The following is a 23,467-nucleotide window of genomic DNA, read 5'->3' as shown; positions in this document are numbered from 1 at the left end:
TCATAATGTTAAATATGTTTCTTATTTCTTGTACTGTGAACAAAAGAAAAATATCTTCACTGATAATTCCTTGAGGGATCACACAGATTTGTGGTTTAGCATTTATGATATAATGGCTTAAAAGGTGCAAGAAGACTTCACTATTTGTTTTGAAAGCAACAGCAGTAAAAAATGTTAAGTGTGATACTGTAGTTTTCTAAATGCCATTTTAATGCTTTCTTAACGGACATGAAAGTTTGTGAATTGCAGAGCTACACAGTAAGGCAGAATGCGATTTCTCTTGCATTTGCCCTCACCAGTGGTATCAGAGAAACATTGTCTTGCTAACCATTTGTAGCACTTGGACTAAAAGATGTTCTTCGTGTTTCACTGTTGCAGTCATCACACTTTGGTTATCCTGCTAGGGGTAGCCATCAGTCAGCCTGAATACCAGAGGCTTAATATTTCTGCGTTGGTTGCTGTTGCTTCAGTACTGATATCAGGTCGTCAGGGGTATAAAGACAGGCAGCCGATGCCATTACATCAGTCTTTCTTGCTGAGGAGCCTGAAGCAGTTTGCACGAGTGCGGGTTAGCTGCTACCTGAGTTTTCGTTTCCGAAATTGAATCATCTTGAAGTCTTCTAAAGCTAAGTACCCCAGTGGGGATCCTTTTTTCTTGCTCTGTCAGAAAAAGTTAACAATTGTCTCGCCTGTGTAAAGCAAGTACCACACCAAGATTTCCATTCTTACTACATCACCTGTTTAGGCCCAGACCACGATGTACCTCGCCGTCAGTTTTGTGCTTTGTTCAATGCCCGAACTATTCGTCGTCAGGCCCTTATTGTAGCTAAATACTTTCGTTCTCAATCTCCGTATACCGAAATGGCTTCGGTATGCCATCTGACTACCAATTTTCTGAACAAATGTAAGGATAAAGACAGAGACAGACCGCACAGGTCCAAAACTGCAGGTCCAAAACTGCTGACAGCGCTTCCGATAAGTTAGTCACCAGTTCACTGGTCCTCAGTGAGGCGCTTTCCCAGCCCCTGATGCCCACTTCGCTGGATTCGCAGGCCACTACCAAGACCCATTCGGAGTCCAGTATGCCGCGAGACTTTTCTTTGACTACGGAACCTGCTGATGTCTCTACCTTGGATGAGTCTGGAGCCGCTGTGCAGGCACCGGCTTCTGAGGAAGCTCTTCCCACTACTGATTATTCGACACAGACCGACTTCTTTCGCATCTTCAGTTCTTTCTAAAACTACCGAGTTTCTTAGGCCAAGAGTACGAGCTACGCCACAAAAAAAAAAAAAAAAAAAAACTGACTACCCAATCTCAAGTGCCTGCTTCCTTGCCACAATCTCAGATGCTTAAAATGGCAAAAGAACTGATCATGCTGATTAGGGGAAGTCAGCCTTCCCCTGCTAAAAGAAAAAGAGACTCGTCCCCAGCAGCTTTATCTGACCAAGAGTCCGAAGACTCTGAGGTTTCTGATCATGAAGACATGCCCTTATCTGCCTGTGAGGATTCAGATGCAGAGGAATCCATTCCTCCTGCTTCCTCTCCAGTGGATTTTTCTTTAGTGAAATCCCTACATACTTTCAGAGAGGATTTCCATTGGGAATGCCGGGATTATCCTCAGTTCAAAAAGAGACTCAGGGAATTTAGATCTACCACAGCACAGACCCTTAGCTCTCCCTCCAGTTCTGAATGTTGTGGATGATGTCTTTATGGAATCCAGTTTTACTCCTGATTCTTTACCCCCTGCTTCGAGGAAACCTGACAAGTACTTAGAGTCCCTGACTCTCACAAATTTCTCTTCAGAAATCCTACTGCTGACCCAGAGGTCATCTCCCAAGGACCTAAAGGAATAAAAGCAACTACAGCTAAGGAATCCCACCCCCTCAGACAGGGATTCCTGAGCTTTAGACAGATGGGGTAAAAAAGTATACACCTCTGCAACTCTCGTCATTAGAGCATTAAATTGTCAGTTCCACATGCTGAAATACCAGCAACATACCATGGAACTTAAGCAGAAATTATCTACCTTTCTTAACTGCAGAAAATAAAGAATTACAGGAGCTTATACATTCTGCAAGCCAAGTCAGCAAGCATACCCTGCAATGTGGGTTTGACGCCCTAGAAGCACCTTGCATGGCAGCAGTCACAGGTTCTGTACTTAGAAGGCATGCCTGGCTTAAGGAGCAGACCTTGCCAGACCATGTCAAATCAAAGTTATTGGACGCTCCTCTGAACAAGAACAATCTGTTTGGCACCAAAACAGAAGAGGTTTTAAAAAAGATGGAAGATAAGGCTAAGTCTATGCAGACAGTCAAAGATTTTTTTGCAAGTGCAGCCTCCAAGATTTAGTAGGCATTGCCCCTCAAAACATTGGTCCTCTCCAGCACCCTCAAGGGCATCTCAAACTAGACCCAGGGGAAACAGACCCCCCCCAGACAACAGTCTCAGGGTATGCAGAGATCAAAGCAATGCAGTACCTCCATTTCTAAAGCAGGGAGTGCTAAGCCACCCCCTTACAGAAAGAATTCACAATGACTTCTCAACTCCACCCCTCACCTCTGCCCAATTGCTCATGCCCCTCGGAGGAAAACTTGCCCACCATGCAAAAAACTGGACCTCCCAACACCAACGATCGATGGGTCCTCAGCATGGTATCCCAAGGGTACAAATTTTATTTCCACATGTTGCCAACCCCAAAAGGGTTCCCAGACCTTCCTCCAAACCATTGGGCAGAGGCACAAAACCAAGTTCAGACCCTGCTCTCCATAAGGGCTATTCAGCCTGTTCCTGCAGAATAGATAGGCCAAGGTGTTTATTCCAGACTTTTCCTGGTACCCAGAAAAGAGGGCACCTGGCGCCTAATCTTAGACCTAAAGGAGGCCTATCTGCACATCCCAATAAGGGACTCCTGCAGGAAATATCTACATTTCAGGGCAGGATCTATGCATTATCAGTTCTCTGCACTTCCCTTTGGCTTATCCACTGCTCCCAGAGTTTTCACAAAATGCCTGGCTCCAGCCATTGCCTATTGCAGACAGAGAAATATTCAAATTTACCCCTACTTGGATGATTGCCTAATTCAGGCAGACAGTTGGGAAAACGTGTTGCAGCACCTGACATTTGTAAAAGGACCTTCTAACCTACCTGGGGTATACTATCAACGAAAAGAAATCCAAACTAGTCCCCAGTCAAAAAAATTGTATTCCTGGGAGAAAGCTTGGACACAGCATCCCAGATGGCATTCCTTACTCCAGAAAAGCAAGCCTATCTGACAGGCTACTTCACTCAAATGTCCTCCAGAACCCAGCTATTAGCAGGGAAAATCCTACAGGCTCTAGGGTTCATGGCCTCCTGCATTCTACTAATGCCATATGCCAGACTGCATATGAGGAAACTTCAGTGGTACTTAAAAAGCCTTTGGTGCCAACATTCTCAGGAACTGGAAACTAATCATACCTATGATACCTTGTCTAAGGAAAGAGTTCCTTTGGTGGGCAGCAGCATGCAAGCACAATAAGGGACTTCCCTTTACACATCCCCATGCCGCCCAGACCCTAACCACAGACGCATCAGATTATGCCTGGGGTGCACATCTGGACGGCAGGTGCATTCAGGGCCACTGGAGGCCAAATCAAATTCATCTGCACATCAATAAAAAGAGATGCTAGTTGTTCAACATGCTCTGACAGCTTTCAGATCCCTACTCTCACCAGGGCCTTTACTAATCAAAACTGGCAGCACTACAGTGATGTGGTACATAAACAAACAGGAGGGAACCCACTTTTACCCACTCTTTAGGCTAGCCATGACCCTGTGGAACACGGCCTCAGCCATGCATTTTCACCTGCAAGCTCAGTTCCTGCCAGGCAACCAAAACTCTCAGGCAGACAACTTAAGCAGAAATCTCCTAGACCCACACGAGTGGCAATTAAACCACAACACATTCAGCCTTGTGACCCAGAAGTGGGGTACTCCGAAGGTGGACCTATTTGCCTCCCCTACAACCACCAGCTCAAAGAATTCTGCACCAGGGTACCTCACAGCAAGGCCTGGAAAGTGGATGCCCTATCCTTACAGTGGGCAAACCTCTCAATCTATGCATTTCCCCCTCTGCCTCTTCTTACAAGAGTATTACTCAAGATAAGGGAGGAAAGACCAAGGGCAATCCTTATTGTCCCAGACTGGCCATGCCAACACTGGTACCCTCTACTGTGCAGTTTGTCACCATTGCCTCCATGGCACCTACCCCAAATCTCTGCTCTCCGGACTCAGCAGGAGGGGACAGTTCTTGCATCCACAGTTGTAAACCCTGAACCTTGCAGCCTGGCTTATCCCTTGACTTCTCCTCCAGTGGCCAGCCTAAGCAAGCAGGTACGGGATGTCATACGTGAAGCCAGATGACCCAGTGCAAGGAAATGCTAAGTGGCAAAGGTATTGTTCCTGGATTCACACTATAGGAAGCGGATACAGCACAGCCCTCTTTACCTCTCATCTTGGATTACCTAGCAGACCTACTCCACAGAGGCCTCTCCTTCTCCTCCATTAAGATCCATGCCTCTGCCATCTCTGCTCATTACACCACTGAGCCACCTCTCTTCTCTCACCCTCTCATCAAGCAGTTCCTATGAGGGGCTAACAACTGAAGGCCACCAAGAAGAGCCCCCACCCCTGCTTGGGACCTTAACTTTGTGTTAGAAAAGCTCATGCTACCCCCCCCCTTTGAGCCTGCAGTGTCAGCAGAGTTAAAATTCCTCCTTGGAAAACAGCCTTGCTTCTGGCCATCACTTCAGCTGGAAGAGTGTCTGAGCTACAAGCACTTATGGCTGTGGAACCCTTCATTATTTTTCATGCAGACAGGGTCTCTCTCAGGACTAACCCAACATTCATGCCTAAAGTAGTGTCCAGTGTGGCTCTCAACCAATCTATCCATTTGCTCACCTTTTTCCCTAATCCTCAAAATAAGGGAGAAAGGATCCTGCACTCTTTAGATGTACACATACAGCTCAGATTCTACCTTGATAGGACTAAGCCCTTTAGGAAATCGGACCAGTTGCTAGTCAGCTTTGCACCAGGGGCAGCGGGCAAGGCCATATCAAAACAAACCATCTCCAAATGGATAGCACACTGTATCCATTTCTGTTACAAACACCATGGGAAACCAGCCCTCAGGGAGTTAGAACGCATTCCACTAGGGCAACTTCAGCCTCTACAACCTTTCTCAGAGGAGTCCCTACCAGGGACATTCTGGAAGCTGCTACTTGGAGTTCTGTTCATACCTTCACCAAGCAGTACCCACCTGCCTATTGTTTCCAAATCCAGGGCAGACTTTGCAACAGCAGTCCCTAGCCAGCCCCAAATCTTCTTGACTGCCTCCACCCATTCTTCAGCTTTGGGAATCTACCCAAATGTGATGACTGCAAGAGTGAAACACGAAGAACCTAGTACAGTTGTGTGCACTTACCATAAATGTAGCTGTTAGTGTGTATTCACTGTTGCAGTCCTGGTTACCCTCCCTCTAGCCCCCTGACTTCTCTTGGCTCTACTGTTCCTTCTTTTTTGGTATATTTATTTTTTCTGGTGTATTTGCTTTTTGATTGGGGGGGGGGGTGTACCATAAACATATAATTGCTTCCCATTGTGGGGGCACCTGACACCTGGGGCAAGAAAAACTGATGTAATGGTGTTGGCTGAATGTTTTTTAAGTCTTACAACCTGACATCATGGAAGAAGAGGCAGCATCCAACGCAGAAGTCCGAAGACTCTGGTATTCAGGCCGGCTGAGGGCTACCTGCAGGCAGATAACCCAAATGTGATGACTGCAATAGTGAATACACTCGAACATCTGCATTTATGGTAGGTGTACACAACTGTACTTTCTAGTTCTTTCTGTAGGCTCCTTTTCTGTCCTCCACTGTTGCAGATAATTTTGCGTCCTCTGCAAATAGTATGATCCTTTTGTCCATTCCCTTAGGGGTGTCCAAGTCAAATTGAAGAGTACTGGACCAAGATCATGCCCCAATGTACTCCACAAGTTACTTTCATAATTATTGACACTGTCCCTGTCACCACTTCCTCTCATAATTATTGACACTGTCCCTGTCACTACTTCCTCTTGTGCCCTTCTGTTCAACCATGCAGCAGTCCAGATGTTCTTCTTGTTTCACTGTTGCAGTCATCACACTTGGGTTATCTGCCTGTAGGTAGCCCTCAGTCGGCCCGAATACCAGAGACTTTGGATTTCTGCTTCGGATGCTGTCACCTCTTCCATGACGTCAGCAGTATAAAACATGTAGTCGACGCCATTACCCCAGTCTTTCTTGCCGAGAACGAGCCCGAAGCAGAAGCAGTTCGCAAGTGCCATTCGGCTGCTACCTGAAATTTTCGGGTTTTAGACCTGAAGTCTTCTAAAGCTAAGTACCCCGTTGGGGATTCTTTTTTCTTGCTCTAACCAATGTCAGAAAAAATTAACAATTGTCTTGCCTGTGGAAAACAAATACCTCACAGAAATTTTCATTCTTACTGCGTAACCTGTTTAGGCCCAGACCACAACGTCCCTAGCTGTCGGTTTTGTGCCTTGTTTAATGCCCGAACCATTTGTCGTCAGGCTGTTTTTGTAGCTAAATTCTTTCGCTCTCATTCTCTGTTGCCTTCGGTAAGCCATCCGACTACCGATCTTCCAAAAAAGCACAAAGACAGAGACAGACCACATAGGTCAAAAACTGCAGACGACGCTTCCGTTAAGCTTGTTGCCAGTCCGCCTGTATTCAGTGAGGCACCTTTGCAGCCCCTGATGCCCGCTTCTACAGATTCGCAGGCCTCTGCTGAGGCCCATTCGGAGTCCGGTATACCGCAAGATGTTTCTTCGACTATGGAACCTGCGGATGTCTCTACCTTGGATGGGTCCGGAGCTGCTATGCATTCACTGGCTTTTGGGGGTGAATTCCGACCTACCAAAGTTCATATTAAATGTCTCTACCTTGGATGGGTCCAGAGCCACTATGCAGGCACTGGCTTCTGAGGGTGTATTCCAACCTACCACTATTCATATTAAACCGGCAACTTCTTTTCCTACTAAAACTACTGAGTTTCTCAGGCCCAGAGTTCGCACTACACCTAGAAAGCTGACATCCAAAGCGCATGCTCATCCTCCCATGCCACAGAAACAAATGCTTAGAATGGCTGAAGACCTTATTGCTTTAATTAGGGGAAGCCAGCCTTCCCCTTCCAAAAGACAAAGAATTGAATTTCCTTCTGATTCTACAGACCAGAATTCTGATGACTCTGACCCTTCTGATTACCAGGATATATCCTTATCTACCTATGAGGATTAAGATGTAGAAGAATCCATTCCCTCTGCCTCCCCTCCAGAGAATTTCTCTTTTGGTGAAATCTTGCATACTTTGAGAGCATTTCTGCTGGGAATACCAGGACTATCCTCAGTCCAAAAAGAGACTCAGGGAATTTTTAGATTTGCCTCAGCACTGGCCTCTAGCTATACCCCCTGTCCTGGATGTTGTAGACTATGTCTTCTTGGAGTCCAGTCTTACTCCTGACACCTTACCACCAGCTCATAGAAAACCTGACAGATACTACAGAGTACCTGATTCTCACAAATTTCTCTAAGAACCCTACTGCGGATCCAAAGACCATTCCCCAGAGACTTAAAGGCAGTAAGGCTACTACAGCCAAAAACCCTACCCCTTCAAACAGAGATTCTAGAGCTTTAGACAGTTGGGTAAGACTTGTATATACCTCTGCACCTCTTGCCATCAGGGCTTTGAATTGCCAGTGTCACATGTTGAAGTACCAGCAACATAATATGGAACTAATTAAACAAAAAATGGTGTTACTTCCATATTGTGCAGCAAATAAAGATTTACAAGAGTTGATGCATTCTGCAAACCAAGTTAGTAAACATACTTTTCAGCATGGGTTTGATGCCTTAGAAGCATCTTGCAGGGCTGCTGTTACTGGGTGTGGACTGAGAAGGCATGCTTGGCTAAAAGAATGAGTCTTGCCTGACCATGTCAAAGCAAAAATTACTAGATGCTCCATTACATCAGGAACGTTTTTTTGGCACAAAAGCAGTAGTAGTTCTTAAAAAGATGGAAGAAAAAGCTAAATCTATGCAAACAGTCAGATTTCTTACAGGTGCAGCCACCTAGATTCAGTAGGCATTGGCCTTCAAAAAACTGGTCCTTTCCAGTCCCTCTCAAGCCTTCTCAGTCCAAACCCAGGGGAAACAGTACACCAAGGCTACAGTCTCAAGGTATGCAGATATCTAAACAATGGAGTGTTTCCACCTCAAAACCAGGGAGTGGTAAGCCACCCCTTATGGAAAAGGTTCACAATGACTTTCCAATTATTCTTCCCAGCCATGCCCAAGTACTTGCCCCCCTAGGAGGAAAACCCTCCCTTCATGCAAAAAATTGGATGTCCATTACTCGGGACCGATGGGTTCTAAACATTGTATCCCAGGGATACAGATTCTACTTCCACTCACTGCCAACACCAAGCGGGTTGCTAGACCTTCCTCCAAACCAGTGGGCAGAGGCTCAAAAGGAAGTACTTTCCTTTCTCCATATCGGGGCTATTCATCCTGTTCCAGTAGAAAAAAGGGGACAGGGTTTCTACTCCAGACTATTCCTGGTGCCCAGAAAAGAGAGCTCTTGACGCCCTATCCTGGATCTGTCAATCTTCAACACCTTTCTGGTGGTCCCAAAATTCAAAATGCTTACGCTGCAACAGCTTCTTCCTATGCTAGCCAAGGATGCCTGGTTAGTCATCCTAGACTTAAAGGAATCTTATTTGTACATCCCAATAACAGAGTCTTGCAGGAAATATCTATGTTTCAGGGCAAGTTTTATGCACTATCAGTTCTCTGCACTTCCCTTTGGCTTATCTACTGCGCCCAGAGTATTCACAAAATGCCTGACTCCAGCCATTGCATACTGCAGGCAGAGAAATATTCAAGTCTACCCATACTTGGACGATTGCCTGATTCAGGTGGACAGTCAGGAATTGCTACTTCAGCACCTGGCATTTGTTAAAAGACTTCTAACTTCACTGGGATACACCATCATCGAAAAGAAATCACAACTGGTGCCTGACGACAAATTGTATTCCTGGGAGCAAGCTTGAACACAACTTCCCAGATGGCATTCCTCACTCCAGAAAAGCAGGTCCATTTGACAAACTGGACCCTCACGAGTGGAAACTGGAACCCACCTCATTCAAACTTCTAACACAGAGGTGGGGAACTCTGGAGGTGGACCTTTTTGCCTCCCCCCAAAACCACCAATTGAACAAATTTTGCACCAGGAACCCTCACAGCACAGCCTGAAAGGTGGATGCCCCATCCTTTACATAGGAAAACCTCTCAATTTATGCCTTTCCTCCTCTGCCCTTCCTCTCAGACGTACAACTCAAGATCAAACAGGACAGGCCAAGGGCAATCCTTATTGCACCAGACTGGCCACGCCAGCACTGGTACCCACTCCTACGCAGTCTGTCAGCAGTGCCACCCTGGCACCTACAATCAGACAACCTTCCCTGCTGTCTCAGCAGGAGGGACCGATTTTGCATCGACAGCTGCAAACCCTAAACATTGCAGCCTGGCTTATCCCATGAATACACCACCAGCATCCCTCAGCAAACAGGTACTGGATGTCATCCTTGAGGCCAGAAGGCCTAGTACTACGAAATCCTATGCTGGAAAGTGGAAAATATATTGTTCTTGGAGTCAGTCTCAAGGAAAGGACACAGCTGTGCTCAACTTGCCTCAAATCCTTGATTACCTAGCAGAGCTGCTCCACAGAGTCTTATCCTTCTCATCCATTAAGATTCATGCCTCTGCCATCTTAGCTCATTATAATACTGAGCCTCCTCTCTTTTCTCACCCTCTCATCAAGCAGTTCCTGAGAGGAGCTAACAATTTAAGTCACCATAGGAGAACTCCCACCCAGCCTGGGACCTTAACTTTGTACTGGAAAAGCTCACACTTCCCCCTTTTGAACCTGCTACTTCAGCAGAGTTAAAATTCCTCTCTTGGAAAACAGCCGTACTTCTAGCTATTACTTCAGCCAGAAGAATGTATGAGTTACAGGCACTAATGGCGGTGGAGCCTTTCATTATTTTCAATGCTGATAGGGTTGCCCTCAGGACTAACCCTTCCTTTATGCCCAAGGTGGTATCCAGTGTGGTTTTAAACCAATCCATCCATTTGCTAACCTTTTCCCCTAATCCTCAGAATAGAGGGTAAAGTATTCTGCACTCCTTGGACGTGCAGACAGCTCAGGTTCTACCTTGACAGGACTAAGCCTTTCAGAAAATCTGACCAGCTACTAGTCAGCTTTGCTACAGGGGCAGAGGGCAAGGCCATTTCAAAGCAAACCATTTCCAAATGGATAGCACACTGTATCCATTTCTGCTACAAGCACCAAGGAAAACCTACCCCTCTGGGGATCAGAACTCATTCCATTAGGGCTACTTCAACCTCTACAGCATTTCTCAGGGGGGGGGGTCCCCACCAAGGACATCCTGGAAGCTGCAACCTGGAGTTCTGTACACACCTTCACCAAGCATTACCACTTACCTTTTTTTTCTAAATCCAGAGCTGGATTTGCTACAGCAATCTTACAAGGCCTGCTAGCCAGCCCCAATACTTCTTGACTGCCTCCACCCTTCCTCAGCTTTGGGAATCAACCCAAGTGTGATGACTGCAACAGTGAAACAAGAAGAACATAGTGCAGTTGTGTGCACTTACTATAAATGTAGATGTTAGAGTGTATTCACTGTTGCAGTCCTGGTTTCTCTTCCTCCAGCCCCCTGGCTTTCTCTGTCCTTTTTATCTATCCTCTTTATGGCCATCTTTTATGGCAGGGGTATTTATTTGTATTGGAGGTGTTCCACACCGTGTAATAGCTTCCTATTTTGGGGGTTCCTGACATCTAGGGCAAGATAAATTGATGTAATGGCATCGGCTGCATGTTTTATACCCCTGACGTCATGGAAGAGGCAACAGCATCCAACGCAGAAATCCCAAGACTCTGGTATTCGGGTTGACTGAGGGCTACCTGCAGGCAGATAACCCATGTGTGATGACTGCAACAGTGAATACACTCGAACATCTACATTTATGGTAAGTATACACAACTGTACTTTCCTTTATTGGCCCCGTCCACAAATCCTCCAGGTTTTCTCTCAGCTTCCTATATGGGACTGGGTAAAAGGTCTTGCTAAAGTTATGCTAGACCACACCCACTTAACAGATTCACCTGTAATCCAGTTGTAAAATGGATCACTTGTGACTATTTGCCTTCTGGCCATGAACCCATGTTGATTGCTGTTCTGGAGACTGTTGTCCTTGAGAAACAGTACTTGCCTTCCCTTCAGGATTTTCCATGTCTTCCTTTGCCACTGCTACTTGGCTAACAAGCCTGTAGCTCCCTAGACTTTTCTTGCCCTTCCCCTTGTGTATTCCAGTTCTCAAGAACATCTTCAACAGCCATTGATATTAAAGATCTCCAGCAGGGGGTTTCTAGCACATTTAAACAGGCTTCTGAATATTCTGGAAGGTAGCCTGTCTGCTTCTCATGTTTTATCCTTGCAAAACACAGCTGTTTCTCTCAACACCTTCTCTTTCTATCCTGATATCTCCCCACTGCTCTCCACATTGCATATTGCATCCCTTCCAACATGGCACCTTCCCTTTGCTTTTCTTTATGAAGACAAAAATGAAATATTCATTCAGTACAACTTCTTTTTCCTAGTTTTCATTGATCTTCTTCGTCTCTTTGCTCACCCTGGTCAGTTCTGTTCCTCCTTTTTCTCTTTCTGCTGTATACCTAAAAATACTTTCTCCCCCCCCCCCCCATCCTTGATCCCTGATGCTATCTCCCTTTCAACTATTGCTGCCTTGATCACTTTTACTGCCCCTTTGCTAAACTCCTTGTATTGTCGCCCTCCTTTATCTCGACCCTCTCGTTTTCAATCCCTGTAGGACCTGTTTTTTGCAGTAATGGAAGAGCTAATATTCCTATATAGCTGTACTGGTCTTCTCTGCCCCCCCCCCCAATCTGACTTTCCTAACTTAACTGACACGGACTCTTCCATTCACCAGTCCTTGCTGCTATGATCATTTTTATTGCTCTTGTCCTAAACTCCTTGTACCATGTCTCTCTCATCTCTCAACCCTCTCATTTTCACTTCTTGTAGGACCTGTCTTTTGGCCTGATTGATGCTGTAATATTCCTGTGTAACTGTTTTTCCTCCCGTCCCCCCAACCCAACTTTCCTCACTTAACTGGTACTAACTTCTAGCATATTCAGCTCCAATTTACCAGCCCATTTGATCCATTTGGCATCCTGAGACAATGTTGTATTTGTTTCATGTTCACTGACAACCACCTGCTACTTAAACTGACACAGTGTGTAAGAGATGCAGTTATATAATTTTATTGGAGGCAAATCTCTCACGTTTAAACCACAACAAATAAGCAGGTTTTGAATACTACAGTAAAGCAGTGATACCCAGCTCAGAACAAACACATAGACCTACATATGCTGAGGCTCCGAAACGAAACCTACCTAAACCACACAGTCCTCATAAATGAAACCCAAGAAATAAGTAGCCTCTGCAACCTGACAAGCAACACGATGCAGGCAGCACTCACCTTGAAATGTACATCTGTAAGTCAGTGTTTCAAGTCAAAAGCTCACAAGGCATTCATCCACACAATCCAAAGTCCTAGTCACAGGCAACTCCATAGTGAGATTTACCAGTGCACCATTCAGCAGACTGTGCATGGAGAGGGTCATTGTCATTTGTCAGTTAGGTGCCAGGATGCAACCCCCCAACTTATGTATATCAGCTCCACAGTCACAACAACTCAAAAAATAAAATCTCCTAAAAGAAAGGTATTGGTGCTGGTGCACATTTTGCAATTGCATCAACAGTGATTTCCTATGGAAAACATTCATTGATGTTTTGTGCTTCAGGTAATAGACATTTAGGGAATTTCATCTCGGATACCATTAGATATATACTTGTAATGGAAGGGACCAGAAATTATTATTTTGAGTGCTGACACCCAAATAGTGCTACAGGTACTGTGGGCTGCAGGTTTGAAGCCTGTTAAACATGGGTACTGAGATTTTTAAAAGAATGAATACTGCAAAAAGGTAAACCTACAAGTAGCCCAACTGCAGCCAGCATCTTTTTAACTGATAGTGTGTATACTGTATGGTGAGTATGCCATTCCTGGCCAAGGTTTTGCAAACCAAACTGTATCATGGTCATTCTTACTGGTCTGTTTTACCCCTAAACCCCTATGTGTTGTTCAGACCACTTTCAGCCTGCCTTTTTGCACTTCTGGATTTTGCTAAAGTCTGTCTTTCACCAGAGCATCTGCCCATTTCCATTTTCACCGTTAAAGTGGCCACTTCCCTGGTCCCTGCTGGAAATTAGAGGTTCCCTGAGTATCAGCCTTGTTCACTTCTGTCATCCTCCTTGTGTATTTCGATCTTTACATCTGTGGCCCTCTGCCTGAAATCACCATCTCTGTCTCTTACCAAAAGCTCCATTATGTTTGCTTTCTTTTCTTTATACTGTGGTGCATTTTTTTTGAGAGTGTATTTGTCAGCCCTCCCTTCATTTGCTTTCTCTTCTGTCCTTTGATTCTGCATCTTGTCTCATTGACTGTAGATGTTATTTTATTTAGCACTTTAACTTCAGTTTTCCTATATGTAATGAACTCATTTTATTATCAGGACTCAACATGCACAGCTTTGCCCTCCACTTCCCACTTTAGTTGCCCCTCTTCAACACCCTTTCATGGCTTCTTAAAGTAGAGCAGCAGCTGTGTTGTGGTGGTGCTGCTGTAGCGTTGCCGCCTCATAGCAAGACGTTGTCCCGTTCGATTCTCAGCTAGAGCGTCTTCTGTGTGGAGGCATACATGAATGGGGCGTGCCTTTGTTGAAGGTTGTGCATCAGGGCTGGTAACCAGGTATGTAAAAATCCACTACCAATTATTAGTGGACCGGAGTTCCGCTGTGGCGACCCCTAACTGGGAAAAAGCTGAAAGACACAAACATTGACATACTGTCCAACCGTGCTTAATAAATAGGTGAAAAGGTAGTCTTCATTTTTGTCATGTCATTGCACTGCTATTTCACCCAGTGATGCAAAGCTTGTGTGTTAGTCACGTAGTTTTAAACCTTATATACGTGAAAATCCATTTCATAAGAGTAAAAGCCATCTTTTTGTCCTAGAATTTTTCATGCCTTACGTAGTACTTGGTAATCTGATCCTTTGAAGCCATTATAATTGGGTCAATGTAGCATACGTTAAATTCTTAGCATTTTCTGCACATTTCCTGACTGTATTTATTTATGACTGCAAGGGAAGAAATTTAACTTTTTTGTCTTTGCGTATCCTGATATTCAATGTATTACCAATGTGGAGAACTCTCAAAAGTAACATATTCTAAGGTTTGTCACTCATGTCCGCTCCCATAAGCTGTGTACTGTAGAAAGACAAATTATTTTACTTACTATTTAGTGATTTAGTGATGTCTTAAAGTATAAATGTGTAAAAAGTATGCTCTGTGATGCACAAATATTGTAAAGGGTAGTGTATTTGGTACTAGTATTACTACTACTATTTTTATAGTTAAGAACTGGCTTGTGTGGCGGACATTTCTTGCATGTCGCACACACTGACACATTTTGGGGAAGAAAGTTTGAAAGGTATGCTGATATATTTTCATTGCTTTGAACTGTTAATGGTAACTTCAAAGTCTGTTGTATTAATCATGCATTTATAATTTATTATTGGCATTCTCTTTTACTCCAAAATGTGAAATGTTAGAGAGCTCCTGGGGTATTTTTTTCCAGTCAAAGCGGCTGCTGCTTTTCACAGTGCCTCTTGGAGTGATGTAATTGTACCCTGCCTTTTCCATGTTTTTCTCCCATTGACTGGGAACTGCGGAATCCTAAATTCAAGCTTTCATTAGGTTTTTCAGCCAGTGTATCTCAGAGAACTTGAAATCTTGTAATAAGTACTCCATGCCTTTTGTTGGTCTATTAACTTATTATATGTGATCCGTGTTCTTAATGTTAGGTAAGTGCTTGTTTGTCTCAATGATGTTGAAAACTGCTCTACTTAAATATCTTTGTCCCCCCTTTTGGGAACTTGAGGTGTAATGACATTGAACAACTCTTACTGACAGCTGTGCCTGAAGCAGTTTGTAAAAAGCCTCAATTCAACAACTCACTTCCATTCTAAGTCCTGTTAACTGGACATCTATATAAATGGAAATGCAGACGTTTTGCATAATGGGTCACTGTAGAAGAAGCATTTCTAAGGGGTAAAACAGAACAGTGTCTGAATGGCTTCCTCCATCTTTTTTGAGCAAAACAAAAATAAGAAATAGTTGGGCATCATAAAGAGTAGCTCACCAAGGTAATCCTAACCAAATTTTAATACGATTCTTTTTATCCTAGGAAAACGTGAGCTGGGAGGTATTTGTATAGTTGCATTACTGTCTTACGTTTTTCACTCATACTGCAGAGCATTACAACTAGTAGATGATGTCCTTCAAGAATGCAACTGCAGTCCTGACATATGGGTTGTCCTGCCTCAGGCAGCCCTTCAGTCGGCCGGATTCCAAAGTCTGGGTCCGGCGTCGGCTGATGTCGCCTCCTCCCCGACGTCAGAGCGGCTGGGGTATAAAGGCATCCACCAACGCCATCTTCTTCAGTCTTTCTTGCCGCGCGGTGCCCGAAGCAGAAGCAGTTCGCAAGTGCCGGTCAGTCAGCTCCTGTGTTTTCAGTTACCGAAGTCATCTAAAAGTTAAGTACCCCGTTGGGGAACATTTTTTCTTGCCTCAGCCGATGTTAGAAAAAATTGAAAAAGTTAATAATTGTTGTCTTGTGGTAAACAAATACCTCAAAAGGACTTCCATTCTTACTGCCTCCCTTGCCTGGGCCCAGACCACGACGTCTCAGCCTGTGCTGCCTGTGCTTGCTTTAATAAGCGCACACTCAGGCGCCGGGCAGAATTTGCCGAAGACTTTTTTGGCGAATCTTATGCTTATATCATGCCGTCGGAACAACCGACAGCACAAACTACCAAAAAACGCAAGGACCGGGACCGACATCCTCGGCCCGCGTCGTCCACCGATACCACGCCTAAGCCCTCCGCGAGTGCATCGATCCCTTCGGAAGCGGTAATTCAACCGCTCCAGGCCGACGACACCGAGGGTTGTTGATTTTCCTCCAGAAACCAAAGCTCTAGATCTACCCGACACCATTCCTGTGGACAAAGTTACCCCTGCACGTGGGGCAGCAAGGCCTCCGGTATCCATGTCCATCAAGGCCTTTGCACATGCTAAGGCTGCCAGCCAGGCCAAGGCCCATCCTAAATCTACTTCTCAGGACCCTTCATCTGATAGACAGATCATGACTCTAGCTGCAGATCTAATCTCTCTTGTCAGGGGTTCTCAGCCGCACCCAGACAGAGGTTCTCAGCCGCCTGCAGATAAAAGGCCTAGAACTGAGCAGGCAGACACCCTCTCTTCAGATGAAGCCTCTGGGGATTCAGAGCACTCAGATACCCAAGAAGAATCCTTCCAGGCCTATGAGGACTCTGATGCTGAGGAATCAATTCCCTCTGCCTCTTCTCCAGAGGATATTTCTTTCGGTGAAGTTCTCCACTCCATGAGAGAACATTTTCAGTGGCAGGGTCAGGAATTTTCTGATTCCAGGAAAAGACTATGTATCTTCCTTAAGTTACTCCAGCACAGACCTTTAGCTATCCCTCCAGTGTTGGATGTCCTGGATGATGTATACTCAGACTCCAGTGCTTCCCCTGATTCTCTCCCTCCTGCTCCTGTCAAGCCAGACAGATATTACAGGGTCCCTGAAACTCATAAGCATCTCTTTAAGGCCCACTCTGTGGATCTAGAAACTATTTCACAGGGCCCCAAAGGAGTGGCTACTTCCTCGGCCAAAAACCCTCTGCCCGCTGACAGGGAAGCTAGGTCCCTGGAGAGATGAGACAAAAAAGTTTATACCTCTTCCACCCTTTCCATGAGGTCACTTAACTGCCTTTTTCGTATGTTTCAGTACCAGGATTACTTAATGGATGATTTGCAGAAAAAGTTAGCCTCTCCTGAGCCTATAGATAGAAAGGCATTGCAGGATTTGGTTCATAATACTCAGCAGGTTAGCAATCATTTTCTTCAGTGTGGTTATGATGCATTGGAAGCTTCATGTAGGGCAGCTATGACAGGGGCCGTTATACATAGACATGCTTGGTTGAAAGAACAGCCACTGCCAGACCATGTTAAAGTAAAGCTCCTGGATGCACCTCTGGAAAAACAGAAGCTTTTTGGTGCTAATGCACAGGATGTGTTGAAGTCTATTGAGGAAAAGGCAAAATCAGTACAGACAGTCAAGGATTTCCTCCAGGTTCAGCCACCCAGATTCAGCAGGATTTGGCCTTCAAAGAATTGGTCCTTTCCAGACTCTGACAAGTTTCAAAGGGGAAAAAACAGGCGTGCTCGAGGTAGAGGGCAATACCGAGGTTCCTACAGGGGCCGCCAATGGCAACCACCAAATCAGCGAAGTGGCGCAGGTAGTTCACCTGCACCACAGGGACATTCACAATGACTTGACTTTCACTCCACCTACCAAGGCTCAAAGAGAAGCACCTCTAGGCGGAAAATTATCCTTATTCTCAAAGAACTGGCACATTTTAACCAAGGACAAATGGATTCTGGACATAATAGACAAAGGTTACAGGTTCCACTTCCATACCTTACCAGCGGGACAAGGCATGCCAAACCTGCCACAAAATCAAAGGGCAGAGGCACTCTTAGAAGTTTCAAAGCTGTTACAAATAAAAGCAATAGAAAAGGTTCCTCCTCAGGAACAAGGCCAGGGATTCTATTCAAGACTGTTCCTTGTTCCAAGAAAAGAAAAGCAATGGAGGCCTATACTGGACTTGTCCGTTCTAAACACTTTTCTCATTGTGCCAAAATTCAAAATGCTGATGTTGCAGCAACTCCTTCCCATGCTGGGCAAGGGGTCTTGGCTGGTTACTCTGGACCTCGAGGAGGCATACCTGCATGTCCCAATCAGACACAGTTGCAGAAGATACCTCAGATTTCTTGCAGGAACAGAGCATTATCAATTCTCAGCATTGCCGTTTGGCTTATCTACTGCGCCCAGAGTATTCACGAAATGCCTGGCATCAGTAGTTGCACATTGCAGGCTCCAGGGGATTCAAATATACCCTTACCTGGACGACTGCCTCATACAAGCAGACAGCAAACAAACCTTGATAAAAAACTTGGATTATGTCATTCAGTTGCTACAGGCTTTGGGATACACAGTCAACATTCAAAAATCAAGACTATTGCCATCCCAAAAGATTATTTTTCTACGAGCAAAACTGGACACACAATCACAAATGGCTTTCCTCACAGAGGAGAAACAAGAGCATTTACCAGATTACTTCAAAAGCCTAGCAAAGCCTACCCAGCTGACCGCAAGGAAGACCCTGCAGGCCCTGGGGTTCATGGCATCTTGCATTCTTCTGATCCCTCTGGCAAGACTACACATGAGAAAGCTACAATGGTACCTAAAAAGCTTGTGGTCTCAACACAGCCACAACCTAGAAGACGTAATACCACTCATTCCATGCCTGCAAAGGGAATTTTTGTGGTGGGCTCAAGCAAGTCATTTAAACGAAGGCATGCCTTTCAACAAAGCTCAAACAAGTCAAACCATTACAACAGACACCTCAGACCATGGATGGGGGGCACACATGGAGGGCAGATGCATTCAAGGACAATGGACTTCCATGGAAATGCATCTGCACATAAATCAAAAAGAGATGTTGGCAGTGATACCTGCAATAGAAGCCTTTGGAAAAATCTCTTCAACAAGGTCATCTGCTAATAAGGACAGACAACACCACTGTCATGTGGTATATAAACAAACAAGGGAGCACTCACTCGTATCCCCTCTGCAGGTTAACAATGACTCTTTGGGAAAAGTCCCTGAAACTGAACATCCACTTGCAATCCCAGTTTGTTCCGGGCAAGGACAATGTTCTGGCATTCAAGTTGAGCAGAAATTTCTTAGATCCACACGAATGGATGCTGCATCCACACATTTTCTCACAAATAACAACTGCATGGGGAAGACCGGACATAGATCTCTTTGCTTCTCATCTCAATCATCACCTGGACAGGTTCTGCTCAAGGACACACCATCCTCTAGCCTGGAGAACGGATGCTCTTTCCTTCAGCTGGAATACCCTAACAATTTATGCATTTCCTCCTCTACCATTACTGACCAAGGTGTTACTGAAGATCAAAGCAGAACAACCAAAAGGAATCTTGATAGCTCCAGACCGGCCAAGGCAGCACTGGTATCCTTTGCTACTGAGCATAACTCACACCAAACCGTGGCCCTTGCCTCAATGGCCTCTGCTCCTAACTCAGCACAATTACAGGACTGTTCATCAAAACCTGCAAACATTGCAGCTGACAGCTTGGAGGGTTCCATGACTTTGATCCATGTCTCCGTCTCCAAAAAAGTTCAGGATATCTTGCTGGAAGCACGCAGACCTTCCACCAAAAAAACCTATTCGGCCAAGTGGAAGAGATTCATCATCTGGAATGCCAACAAGGGCCAGGATGCATCAGTGATGAGCATACCTCAGATATTAGAATACTTGGCAGAAATGTTTCATAGTGGCCTCTCATATTCTTCCATTAAAATTCACACTTCAGCAATCTCAGCAAATTACAACTGTGACCCACCTGTGTTTTCGCATCCCTTGCTAAGACAGTTTCTAAGAGGGATACAGAATATCAAACCTCCCAGAAAACCCACCAGTTCCTGCATGGGACCTCAATTACGTCTTGGAAAAATTAACTCTTCCTCCTTTTGAACCAGCAGCATCTTCAGAAATGCAATTTTTCTCTCCTGGAAAACGGTCTTCCTGTTGGCAGTTACCTCAGCAAGAAGAGTCTCGAAGATACAGGCCCTCATGGCAGTACCTCCCTTTCTCATTTTTCATCAGGACAGAGTTTCTCTAAGGACCAATCCTTCATGCCAAAAGTGATATCCAGGGTGTCTCTAAATCAAGCAATCCACCTGCCTACTTTCTTTCCCAATCCTCAAAATAAAGGGGAAAAGCTGCTGCATACTTTGGACATACACAGACAATTACGCTACTACTTGGACAGAACAAAGACCACCAGGAATTCTGACCAACTATTTGTAGCCTATGCTGCTGGAGTGCAAGGAAAAGCAGTCTCCAAACAATTTCAAAATAGATTGGACACTGCATCAGATTCTGTTACTCTTTCCATGGAAAAGGTGTGCCAGCCAATATTAGGCCACACTCCACCAGAGCTATAGCCACATCCACAGCCTTTCTAAGAGGAGTGGCTACAAAGGACATTCTAGAGGCTGCTACATGGAGCTCCGTGCATACATTTACCAAACGCTACAACCTGCCATTATACTCCAGATCCCGAGCAGGCTTTGCTTCGGCAGTCCTGCAGGGCCTTTTAGCTACACCATCCCTTGCTTAGCTCCTACCACCCCCAGCTTGGCTATGGTATTCAACCCATATGTCAGGACTGCAGTTGCATTCTTGAAGGACATAGTACAGTTTTGTACCTACCATAAATGTAGATGTCCGATAGATATGCAACTGCAGTCAGGTTTACCCTCCCTTCTACCCCTCTGCTTTTTTCCTTGGGTCCATTCCCCCCTTTCCTATATTAGCTGGGGATATCTGTTATGGTGTATCTGTTTATTACTGTTGTGCATGTCTGGAATTTTTGCTTATCCATTCACAAAATTTAGCCTTCCTTGGAGGGCACCTGGCATCTGGGGCAAGAAACACTGAAGAAGATGGCGTCGGCGGATGCCTTTATACCCCAGCCGCTCTGACGTCGGGGAGGAGGCGACATCAGCCGATGCCGGACCCAGACTTTGGAATCCGGCCGACCGAAGGGCTGCCTGAGGCAGGACAACCCATATGTCAGGACTGCAGTTGCATATCTATCGAACATCTACATTTATGGTAGGTACAAAACTGTACTTTCTTCGTGTTTCACTGTTGCAGTCATCACATTTGGGTTATCTGCTTGCAGTAGCCCTCAGTCAACCTGATTAACAAAGTCTTGGGTCCTGCGTCAGTTGCTGTATCATCTTCCATGACGTCAGGTAGTCAGGGGTATAAAGCATGCAGCCGACGCCATTACAGCAGTCTTTTTTGCCGTGCGGTGCCCGAAGCAGAAGCTCTTCGTAAGTGCCGGTCGGCCGACTCCTGAAATTTTAGTTTTCAAGTTTCAGAACCAAAGTCTTCAACTAAAGCCAAGTACCCCGTTGGGGAAAACTTTTCTTACCCCTTACTGATGTCAGTAAAAGTTAATAATTGCATTTTTTGTGGAAAGCAAATACCTCACAAAGATTTTCGTTTGTACTGTATTCCTTGCCTAGGCCCTGACCACAACGTACCTTGCTGTCGGTTTTGTGCTTCATTTAATCAACGCACTATCTGCCGTCTGTATATTTTCGCCTCTAAATATTTCACTTCCCTGTTCAGTTATCCAGAAATAATATCGGTAAGCCATCTGACTGCCGGAAAACGCAACGATAAAGACAGAGCTAGGCTACCTAGGTCCAAAGCTGCTGACGACAGTTCTCCTAAGCCAGTTCGCCGGTACTCAGTGAGGCGCTTTCGCAGCCCCTGATACCCACTACTGCTGATTCGCAGGCTTCGACTGAGACCCATTCGGAGTCCGGTATGCCACGAGATGCTTTAACTGAGAAACCTGCGGATGTCTCTACCTTGGATGGGTCTGGAGCCGCTGTGCAGGCACTGGCTTCTGAGGGTGTATTCAGGCCTACGGACTTGCATATTAAACTGACGCTTCCTTCTTCTTTAAGGCCTAAACCTCGAACCATGCCTAGAAAACTGACGCCCAGGCCGCATGCTCAGGCCTCTATGCCTATAAAGCAAATGATAAAAATGGCTGAAGGTCTTATAACTTTAATCAGGGGAAGCCAACTACCCTCTAAGAAACCTAGGATTGAAATTGTTTATGAATCTGCTGACCAGGGTTCTGATTTTTCTGATTCTTCTGATGATCTAGATTTACCCTTATCTACTTATGAGGATTCTGATGCAGAGGACTCTATTCCCTTTGCTTCCTCTCCAGAGGATTTTTCTTTTGGTGAAACCTTGCACACACTAAGGGAGCATTTCCACTGGGAAAGCCAGGATTTTTCTGATTTGAAAAAGAGGCTTAGGGATTTCTTACTCTTACCTCAGCATAGGCTTTAGCTATACCTCCTGTACTAGACATTGTTGATGCCTTTTTGGAATCTAGTCTGGCCCCTGATTCTTTGCCTCCTGCTCCCAGAAAACCTGACAGATATTACAGGGATGTTCTTCATCCCACATTGCTGCAGTCCTAACACTAGGGTAGTCCGCTGTCCCAGTCGGCCCGAATACCGAAGTATAAGGCTGACGTCGGTCAAGGCGCATTAGTCTGACGTCAGGGTACAAATGCGCATGACCGACGTCATATCCTCAGTCTTTTTTGCCGCATGGTCCGATGCAGAAGCAGTATTTTCTGAAGTCGGAGTTTCAGACCGAATCAAAGTTGGCTAAGTACCCCGTTGGGGAATATTTTGGTTTTTTCTTGCCTCAGTATTTAACCGGATGTCAGAAAAAGTGAATAACTGTATTTCTTGTGGGAAACAGATACCTCATAGGGATTACCATACCTTGTGTATACCTTGCTTAGGGCCTGAGCACGACGTTGTTGGATGTCGCTCTTGTGCTAGATTTAACAAACGCACTATAAAGAGAAGATTAGACTGTGCCAGGTTAGTTTTTGGGAAGCGTTGTAATTATAAAATGCCGTCAGATGCTCCGACGCCCGCTTCGTCTAAAAAGCGCAAGGACAAAGCAGCAAAGCCTAGGTTGGAAGAACCGTCTGTCCCGGACGTCGGTTCTTTAGAAGGCTCGGTGGAGCCGGAGGTTCTGCCAGAAGTTTCTTTGGAGTCTCAGGGAGAGACTTTACTGTTACAAGATGTGTCCTCTCAGGAGGTAGGCCAGGCTGAAGGGGCTTCTGAGGTAGCTGTTCTCCCCTCCCTTCCTAAGGTGGTTAGGCCCTCCCCTTCTGTTTCCAAGGCTTCTTCGAGAGGCAGGCCAGGTTTAACTTCAGTGGGGGTCTCTCCTAGTTCTTCAGGGTCTCTGCCTAAGAAACATATGCTTAAAATGGCAGAAGATTTGATTACTATGATTAGAGGTTCTATGCCCCCACCTGATAAGAGGCCTAGGGTGGAACCTGAGCTTGAGAGTTTTGAGCAGTGTTCGGAGGCTTCTGAGTCTTCGGCTGAAGACTTACAGGAGTATCCTCCTTATT

At 45.3% G+C, this 23,467-nt stretch overlaps 1 protein-coding gene across 1 annotated transcript in view; it reads left to right on the top strand.

Moving 5' to 3' along the window:
* The window catches only part of SCAF8 (SR-related CTD associated factor 8), a 1,875,331-nt gene that overhangs the window by 1,457,454 nt on the left and 394,410 nt on the right, over nucleotides 1-23,467 (top strand). The gene's annotated exons all lie outside the window — the stretch shown is intronic.

This window comes from Protopterus annectens, chromosome 1.part0, assembly GCF_019279795.1.
Source record: "Protopterus annectens isolate FY-2018-M chromosome 1.part0, PAN1.0, whole genome shotgun sequence".
Classification (NCBI taxonomy): Eukaryota; Metazoa; Chordata; order Ceratodontiformes; family Protopteridae; genus Protopterus; species Protopterus annectens.
Note: the sequence above shows the minus strand (reverse complement) of the source record. Positions and strands in the feature narration are given on the sequence as shown.